The 10,462-nt window shown below is 36.0% G+C and overlaps 1 long non-coding RNA gene across 1 annotated transcript; it reads left to right on the forward strand.

The window, feature by feature from the left end:
• The first annotated feature begins 3,095 nt into the window (after positions 1-3,095).
• LOC141406611 (uncharacterized) lies at positions 3,096-3,808 on the forward strand. Its single transcript, XR_012413448.1, has 3 exons — positions 3,096-3,189; positions 3,272-3,527; positions 3,586-3,808. It is a non-coding gene; the product is annotated as an uncharacterized lncRNA (long non-coding RNA).
• The last annotated feature ends 6,654 nt before the right edge of the window (positions 3,809-10,462 follow it).

The following is a 10,462-nucleotide window of genomic DNA, read 5'->3' on the forward strand; positions in this document are numbered from 1 at the left end:
TCACTGAGTCCTAAATGACTTTCAGAAGATAGAAAATATGCACTTACATTACAAAAAAATCGTAAGGATAAAGCCTTTCATGGCCTTGTAACCATGGTATAATAAGAAAGGTATAGCAGAGCTCACAGCTGATTAAAATTTTTTTTCATTTGGTGACCGACTTGTGTCAAACCCATTCTGATATGTTTTGATTTTAATGTTCAAATTATGACAATTTTCAAATACATAATTTTCATTTTCATAAAACGAACAGAATTTTTATCGTAATGAAAAAAACAAAAGCCGTTATAATTAAAAAAATGTGAAGTTGTCGCATGACACCCCAAAGACGGCTGATGCTGTAATGTATGCGGGTGATTGTACGATCTTAGCGTCGGGTCCTATCGCCGATGACATACATACATAATATGTATGTATGTGATAGGTTAAATGTCTTTAAATATCTACATAAATGAGCGCAGTACTTTCATCTGAAAATATCCTCCACTAAATCCACCGCCACTCTGCTCAGCACACAGACGGCTAAAATGGGCCTCTCCAGAACATATTGGTCCATGATTCCGACCACTAACTCCCCCAAGATATTGGGTTTAAATTTCCATAGCATGTTTAAGTCGTCCGTTCATGCCACAGATTAGAAGCAGGAACAAGGTCCTCAAGTCGCTGGTCGGCAGAAGAAAGAAGCCTTGTAACCTCTTACAAAGCAATAGGCCGATCTGTGGTAAGCTATGCAGCGTGGTATGTAAATGTTAGCGCTACGCAGTAGAAGAATATTCGAGCGTGCCAAAATGCCGTCTTTAGAACTGCAACAGGGTGACTCCTCATGACACCGTTGTACCATCTTTATGAGGAGACGAAAATTTTACCCTTGCATCAGCACAACACAATGTGGATGCAGTACCTCATTGGGTGTTATCGCCTTGAGCATCATTACCACGATCTAGTGTACAGGCTTCCCTAGCACAGGCACGTCAGGAGAAATCTTCATGATTTCGAGAGAGAGGTATAATCGAGAACCTCTTTATCAACGAGCCTATCAGGCAGACTTGAATAGCTTTCATACTGATGAAGTTGCGCCAGCTGTACAATGGTACAATGTGTATTCCGTATTCGGAGGCCACCACCACCCATCCATTGCAGCAATAGAACGCCAACTATCAAGATAAAACGAGTGGTTTTAGCGGACGATGCAGCCATCTCAATTCGTATTATGTCAAATTGATGTCACGATGTTCAACACATGCCCGACATGTGAATTGGGACCTGCATTTGTTTAGCCCACTCACCACTGTCTCCTGATTCTTTATGGACGCAACCAGTATATGTTGCAGAATTTTTGAGTCTGAATACAGAGGAACCAGCACCACCAGATAACTGAAATATGTACATATTTACATATTTGCGTTGCTACAACACAACAACATCTGTAATAACAAAGTTTTCAGCAGATCCGCATAAAAATATTTGATTTTTCTTTACAATGTTCCATTTATTTTTTTAAACATTTTATTAATTTTGAAAACAAAAAACAAAACATAAACAAAACTTGAAGTTTGTCACCACTGGCAATTTTGAAAGAAAGCGGGCACAGGTTTAGGGTTGATTTTCTATGGTTTTTTCGAACCTGTTCTACCTTCCTTATTCTACCATGCTTGTAACACATCATAAGTCATTGATATGTACATGTCTCCTAGAAGCTCCTTTGTACTTTTTGTGTTGGAGTACACAGAAAGGTCGGAAACTTGGTGGTATACTGATTTTCCTGCTTAGGCATTCAAAACTAACTCCATTTAACCAGGTTTCTGATGTACATCAAGTTTTGAAGGTACATCAAGGCGAAACTTGAACTAGATTTTTGGTTACGTAAATAAGCCGATGGTTTGTGATGTGTTACAAAGCCATAAAAGGCTTTATCCTTCCGATTTTTTTATAATGTAAGTGCATATTTTCTATCTTCTGAAAGTCTTTGAGGACTCAGTGACTAATTTCAAGAAAATGATGGGCGGTTTAGCCGTAATTTTTCAGGAGATTCCTCTACCTTCCCTCCCAGTTCTTGGTTTTGGCTGGCTCATGAATTTCACGAAATCGATTATTTCTATATTTTCGTGACTTATGCATATTATTTCAACTATATTCGAATAAATATTCAAAAATAAGCAAAAATTCCTTTTATTTCTGCTGTTTTTATACTGAAATATGACCAGTTTTCTCTTTTCTGGGATAGCGTTTTTCCTTAGCCCTAAATTTTAATAATTTGCTTTAAAATGTGATATTTTTGCACACAGGAATAAAGATTCTGTTCGCAATTATTAAAATGTATACTAATATTGCAGATGAAGTTCCATAATGACCTGTTTTTGGCAAAATATTTAACAAAAGTTACAAAAACCGAATATTTTTGACGCATAGAAAACAGGGTTAACAACGTTTTCTTTGTTATTCTCGCTTATAGGGTTGCCATGGATCCATGTTACCTACACTTTTTAATTGCCACAGGACCAACATATTTTTAAGTATTTGGTTTTTTGGATATTGGACAAGGGCTTCTAAAATACTGAGGTGTTATTATTGGTGAAATTGAAAACCAAATATTTTTGACACCACTGTATATATATATATATATATTTTTTTTAATTTCAGTAAAATAAAATTAACAAATGTGAAGTATTGCAACACTTTTTATCAATGCATTGCAACAAAAACAAATCTCGCCAGAAAATGTAAAATTATTGCTGGTTCGACATAAACGCCGTAATGTTATACGCCATTAGCCCTTTTTTTAGACAACTTGTAAACGAGAACCCATTTGACAACGTGTCTTCAATATTGCTGGAAAACGTCCATTTGAAATTTTGGCAACCTTGTATAATTTTTTACACTATGGGCAATGCAACCTCATGGCAGAATAAGAAGGTAATCTCATTAGAAAAACCCGTCCTTGAGCTGCCAAATACAACACTGCTTCGAAACAATATGAACGTTTTTGTTGTTATTGTATGTCAATTACAACAAAAACAACACACTGTTTGTTTACGTTTGTGTGTTTGTGTATATAAATTGTTGGAACAGAATAAAAATATATATATCTTTCAATATTTTCGTGTTTTTAAGAAAAATTTTACAAAAAATGTTGAGCAGTGTGCACAAATGAAACGGACTCGCGGTCAATGTGAAAACTCGCTAAAATAAGTGTGTATTTATGTAGAAGCAGATCGAAATGATGTTTTTCTGTTTCTCAGAAGTAGACTGGAATATCTTTGTATTATTGCAGATTTTGAACAAAGCTAGACCACTGGTCTCCGTATAGAAGATAAGAATAAACAAATCAAGTGTTTGCTTGCCAGCAGCAGTTCTTGTTCATCCTGATGAATCCTCCGCCTTCGCGCCGATTTGAATTGGCTAAGATCTTTACTAAACGTATCTGGTGACATAACACCTGTTACAATATGAGGAACCAGAATACGGGTATGGAAAAGTGAAGAAACTAAAGATTTCTCCGACGATGAAGGAACAAAGGAAATAAAAAGGTATGTTATCGCTTCATAGTTCTTATAGTTTGACAAAAAGCAATTATTTCTTTTACAGACGCGAGGCAGACCAATCACCAAATATGTTGTCAACGCCTGGAACATGTAGAAGAAGAAATTAGTGGAGACAGTCAATCCGGACACATATAACACCAAACAAATCAATCTCAATATAGTACAAAAACCTCAGAGAGTCAAGTCACTATTAGAAAATGAGATTTCTCGTAAGAGCTAATGTCCGTCCCCAAAGGAAATGTTTAGTTAGGAATCCTCTTTAGATAGTGAAGCCAATGAACAATTGTGTTACGATGGAATATATGGGTACTTATTAATGCTTAAAACGTTCTTTTTATTCATTTTTGTACTTTTCAAATGTATAGAAAATTAAACTGCAATTATAAGATATATATGTATAACTTGTTTGTGTTTTTCCTGCGGAGAGTAAGAGGTTTCTCCTTGTAATGTGGAGCGTTGTGATTGGGGTTGACTTCGCTTGGAATGCTCTACCGTCGACTTCAAGGTTGTGCTATTTATTTGAGATGTTTAGTCTTAAAACTGCATTGTTTCAGTTACTGCTCGTGCATTTTAGAAGAATTTTAAAGTGCACACCGTTGCAAAATCTTCTCTGCGTTTCAAATGCACAACAGCGACATTATGGAATAGGATGCCTAAGAGATTTACAAAGCAACTGATGTTTTGGAAGTTAGCCATAGTATTCCGCATTTTTATACCCTCAGTCTTTACGGGCAAAATGTGCCCATAGAAATAATGGTTTTAGACCCCAGGTATGTTTGGACGAAATTCGTTTCAGACAATTTGGAGTCTATAGTTAGTATAAGTTCGAAGATGGACAATATTGGTCCACACTTTCCGGTAACTCACCCAAAAGTTAAAAAATGTCACTAAAATGGTACACGATATATCTCTTAAACGAAAAAAGCAAACAATTTGATCCGAACTATGGATAATATATTGTACAAATTGCCTCGAACTTCTAAAATGGTCCATATCGGGCTTCTCATTATTTTGCCTCCACCACAAAAGTTCAAATTTTTTGTTGAAGTACAGTACGGAAGGATATTTATACCGACGCTATTCCTTGTGGAGCGATATTAAGTTTTTCGTCCATGTCCATTCTTTCTGACGTAGTGGTCCAAAAACTAATTTATACGTTTACCAACTGAAAGTACGGGGCGCGATATCTTTCGAAAAGAAAGTGGGAAGTGTTGTTTTCCCCGGAAGCAAGAGCATGCAAATGTTTGAAAGAAATATTACGATGTGCAATATCAAATAAACTGCATTTAAGGAAAAATTTTGTGTCGTGGTACTCGAAGGATTGAAACGATATATTCCATACACGATCTAGGTCCGAAAGAAATGCTATTTTTGGACTAAGTCAGTTGATCCGTTCGAGAGTTATCGTGCGCATCACGTAGACGGACGGCCATGGATAAATCAACTCCAAATCGTCTGAACCATTATTTCGATGAGGCACAATTTTGACCTAAGCTTATAGGCTGAGGGTATACACATTTATCTTTTATGTGTAGCTGAAGACCAGGTGCTTCAACACCTGTAAAATTATACATCTGCAACCAAATTCATGCTTTATGTCACGGAGCTAATGCGAAATTGTTCAATGCTTGGAAAAATATTTCGAGGATCAACATTTGGACCCTATCGGCGTATCCGTTCGGCAGTTATTCTCCAGCCAAATAGACGTACAGGCCTAAATTGACTTCCATCTGCCTGAAAAATATAAATTAAAAATTTTAATTAAATTGGTTTGAAATTAAGAATGTAAATAAACCTGACATATTTTAACATATACATACAAAGTTTGTCAAAAACATTTTGTCAATGGAGGGACGGCAAAGTGAATACAACTCTGTGAGCGTGAGGTTACCTTGTATCATTGTATCATGTGCAACCTTAACCTTAATGATATCAGATTTTATAATGAGTTGATAACTGTTTAAGACAACTTACAAATATCATGCACTGTAACCCTTAACGCCAACAACAACAGTGGCAGTGCTGTTGCGCAGTGGCAGTGCTGTTGCGCATGGCACCAACAACAACAACGGCAGTGCTGTTGCGCATGGCATCATCAACAACAGCAGTGGCAGTGCTGTTGCGCATGGCATCATCAACAACAGAGTGGCAGTGCTGTTGCGCATTGCATCATCAACAACAGCAGTGGCAGTGATGTTGCGCATGGCATCATTAACAACAACATCGGCAGTGGCAGTGCTGTTGGTGGCGATTTTGACGCCAGTACTAGTACTGATAGTGATGATCATGATGCAGCCAACCATGTCCACCATGCACAAACCGCTATGCTCACAAATTTTTCCAAAAAAGGAAGTGGTAGTGACCATCATTTTGCAGCAAAGCTGATACCACCATCCAACATCCAAAGGTGGTACATGGCAAGAAAAATTTATTCCAAATGGTTAACCTCTATGATGTCCCAGTAAAGGATTTGCAAATGAGGGTCAACCAAATGATGGATTATAAGGATGGTAAGACGTTTGCATTATTTTGACACTCCAACAGTAACCTTTATATACATACATATACAGTCAACCAAAAAATTCTACATACACCCTATAAATCTCGAGTTTTAAGGGTAAGGAAGCATTTTTATGAAAATCCAAGTACACAGTTCTATCTCATATCCCTAATAAACAATATTACATACAACAAAAATATATTCCATAATACGAATAACGGTAAATTCTATAAAAATTAAAAAATTAATAGGGAAAAAGTGTACTTACTTACACCCAATGAAATATTAAGATTACCGTAAAATTTATGAAATACTAGCTGAACCCGGTGCGCTTTGCTGCCCCGACTACGATAAAATATAATATAGGAGATATGAAGGCGTTATATATCTATTCAGGGTTGTTATGGAGCTACTATGGTATTTTTGTATGTTTCAGGAGGTAACACTCCTCCGATAGCCTTTCCGCCTATAAGTATTCCTAATGATTTAGATATGCATATCATAATAAAACATAAACCTTAAGAAGTCTCTCAAATATATGATACTTAATAGCTGTAGCCTTGTGTAAATAATCATGACTTCTACTGACTGCTAAGTCTTCAAAATTTCATTGAAATTGAACATACGTAACAAAAACATGAAATCGACCGAAAATGTATGGGAGCTATATTCCTATATGAGCCGATCTCGATATAATTTGTCAAATTTATTTTTAGATCAAATCCCGTCTCACATTCCGAATTTCATTTCTGCATAAAATACAGAAAATCAGGCGAAAATATATATGGGAGCTATATTCAAATCTGAACCGATTTCGATATAATTTGTCCCATTTATTTCTAGAACGAATTCCGTCAAACTTTCCAAATTTCAGTGAAATTGGACATATGTATGTATATAGTGTGTCCAAATCTGAACCGGTCTCGATATAATTGTCACATTTATTTTTGGAACAAATTCCGTCACACATCCCAAATTTCAGTGACATTGGGTACAAATAGCGTGTTTGATACATCAAATACAGAAAATCGGCCGAAAATATATATAGGAGCAATATCCAAATCTGAACCGATTTCGATATAATTTGGCACATTTATGTCTAGACCAAATCCCGTTACGCATTCCAAATTTTAGCGAAATTAGACATATATAGCAAGTTTGGTGCATAAAATACAGGAAATCAGCCGAAAATACATACAGGAGCTATATCCAAATCTGAACCGATTTCGATATAATTTGGCACATTTATTTCTAGAACAAATTCCGTCAGAACCTCCAAATTTCAGCGAAATTGGAAATATATAGCGTGTTTGGTGCATCAAATGTGGAAAATAGGCCGAAAATATATATGGGAGCTATATCCAAATCTGAACCGATTTCGATATAATTCGGCACATTTATGTCTAGACCAAATTCCGTTACACATTCCAAATTTCAGCGAAATTTGACATATCTAGCGTGTTTGGTGCATCAAATGCGGAAAATCGGCCGAAAATATATATGGGAGCTATATCCAAATCTGAACTGATTTCGATATAATTTGGCACGTTTATTTCTAGACCAAGTTCTGTAACACATTCCACACTTCAGCGAATTTGGACATATATAGCGTGTTTGGTGCATCAAATGCGGAAAATCGGCCGAAAATATATATGGGAGCTACATCCAAATCTGAACCGATTTGGATATAATTTGGCACATGTATTTCTAGACCCAGTTCAGTCACACGTTCCAAATTTGATTGAAATTGGATATATGTAAATAGCGTGTTTGGTGCCTCAAATACATGAAATCGGCAGAAAGTATATATAGGAGCTATATCCAAATCTGAAACGATTTTGATATAAATTGGCACATATATTTCTAGGCCAATATCCATCACACATTCAAAATTTCACTGAAATTGGACATAAATAGCATGTATGGTACATAAAATAAGGAAATCGGCCGAAAATATATGTATGTAGGAGCTATATCCAAATCTGAAGCGAAGTCTGACCTTAAATAACGTCAATTAAAGCACAAATATGTTCCTATTTTGTCTAAAATATATCATAGACAACCAGAGACATTCGATAAAACAATAAAATGTAAAATTTGTATTGCTTATTCCATCAATTTTACGGCAATCTTAATAGTTCATTGGGTGTATGTAATTTTAGCTTTGTTCCTTTACTTTTTTAATGGTAAGGGTGGTAAAAGAGAAAAGTATCAAAATTGCTCTCTCATGAACATTTTTACCAGAAAAGTAAAGGAACGGAAAAATTTTAGATCTGGCAGCAATGTCAAAAAGAAACATAAAAACAGCAATTTGTAAAAACTTGCAAGAAGTCAGCTGATTTGACAAACAAAAAGAAGTTGGCGGAAAAGATTAAATTTAACAATTGAAGGTGTCTACCATTTTTTTTTTATTTTCCATTTTTTATACCCTCAGCCTTTAGGCTAAAGAGGGTATTTACACTTTGATACGACCAAAAATACTTCCTCAGAAATCAGCACAAAAACTGCAAACAACGCATATAATACCATGTGTCGTAGTTGGAGCGCACGATAACTCTCGAACGGATCAACATATTTGGTTCAAATTTTGAGTCTTTCAATATTTTGTCCAAACATAGTTTAAGTTCGAAGATAGACCATATCGGTCCACTCCTTCCGGTACCTCCCCCACAAAGGTTCAAAATGTTTCGCCAAGATTGTGCGCATGATAACTCTAGGAGGGAGTAACCGAATAGAGTCAAACTTTACTATTGGTAATATTACTTTCAGGCATAGATCGGGTTCTAATATGGACTATATCGGTCCACTCATTTGGGTACCTCCTACACAAAATTTTAAAAAAGTATAGTTTAACAATTCTCTGATCTTATTAATTTGTGATGCAGCAGGTTGCACTTGCGGCCCATGTTACGACGTTGTATTTTTTTCGTGGGCAAGTCCATACTTCCTGAGATAATGACCCAAAAAGGTCCAGAAAATCCTACCGGCACCACCTAAACTGGCTAATGTGTAAAATAACCCTTTAAGAAAGAAATCGATTTAGCTCAAACTTTGTAAATTGAAAAGTAAAATTGTAATATACATATGTATTTAAATTCAGAAAATTAAGTACAACATTTTTAATTACATAGTCTGTAAGGAAAATATACATAGACTAATAAAGAAAAAAATTATTTCCTACAGATTTGTATTAGGTCCGAATATATACTACATCGGATCACTCCTACGGGTTCACCCTACCCAAAGTTTGGAAAAAATGCACTCGTCTTGGATCATTCTGAATTTTGTTGCAACATGTAGTTTTTTTGCGGCTCTTTCCATTCTGGAAAATTTTCCAACAGCTAAAAAACCTACAGAAGTATTGTGTTAACTTTTTTTCTTCGGGTACGTGGCTGAGGGTATATCTCTGTCGGCTCAGCTGACTTATACTTTCTTACTTGTTTATTTTCCATTTCCTTCAGGTACCTTCCCCAACTTCAGGTTCGAATATGAACCATATTTGTCCACTCCTTCGGGTACCTCCCACACAAAATTTCGGATAAGTTCACTTTAAGACCTGCTCTCGAATCACTTTGTTATTTTTTGAAGCAACTTGCATTCGCTGCCTCAATTACGATGGTAAAATTTTTTTCAGGGGCAAGTCCATTCTTCTTGAGAAAACAGCCCGATAGTTGTAAAAACCTCTATGGCACCATACGTAGTGGCTGGAGAGCACGACAACTCTCGAACTGATCAACCGATTTGGTTTAAAATTTGGCCTTCGTCATATTTTGTCCAAATTTAGTTTTTAGTTCGAAGATGGGCAATACCGATCCACCAATATTTAAAAAATGTCACTAAAATGGTACGCACAATATCTCTTGAACGGGGCAACCAATTTGGTCCACACTTTTGATCTCCTAATATTTTGTCCAAATTTTGTTTAACTTCTAAAAGGGCCCATATCGGTCCATTAGGGTACCTCCGCCACAAAAGCTCAACATTCGGGATCCTTGGGAAATGTACACTGATGCTGTTCGTTGTGGTCCTGGCCTAGGTACATAAGGCTGAAATCATTTGTGCCTCTTATGTGACGATGCCCTTATAATTCCCTTTCCAATGAACAAATATAAAACATACTGGAACGCAGTGCGATGTTTGGCATAAATATTTATTGATATCGTTGGGAATACCTGGTCGTCTACATTGTGTTTCTCCTACTCCATGGATGCACCGCTTTTTGCTGGGATTTGATACCTTTAAAATAAAAAAATAGTCACCATAAACTACAAAATAAGTTATTTTACTTACATTATCGTTTTCCATAATTTATTTAATAATTTGTCCCCTTTTTTGTATCTATTAAATTTAATAGCCAAACGTTTGTTTATGTTTTTGCCAAGAAGTCCGCCACAAAACATTTGAATTTAAATCAGCTGAT

Source organism: Musca autumnalis, unplaced genomic scaffold, assembly GCF_047663935.1.
Source record: "Musca autumnalis isolate F117 unplaced genomic scaffold, ASM4766393v1 scaffold_5, whole genome shotgun sequence".
In the NCBI taxonomy this organism is placed as follows: Eukaryota; Metazoa; Arthropoda; class Insecta; order Diptera; family Muscidae; genus Musca; species Musca autumnalis.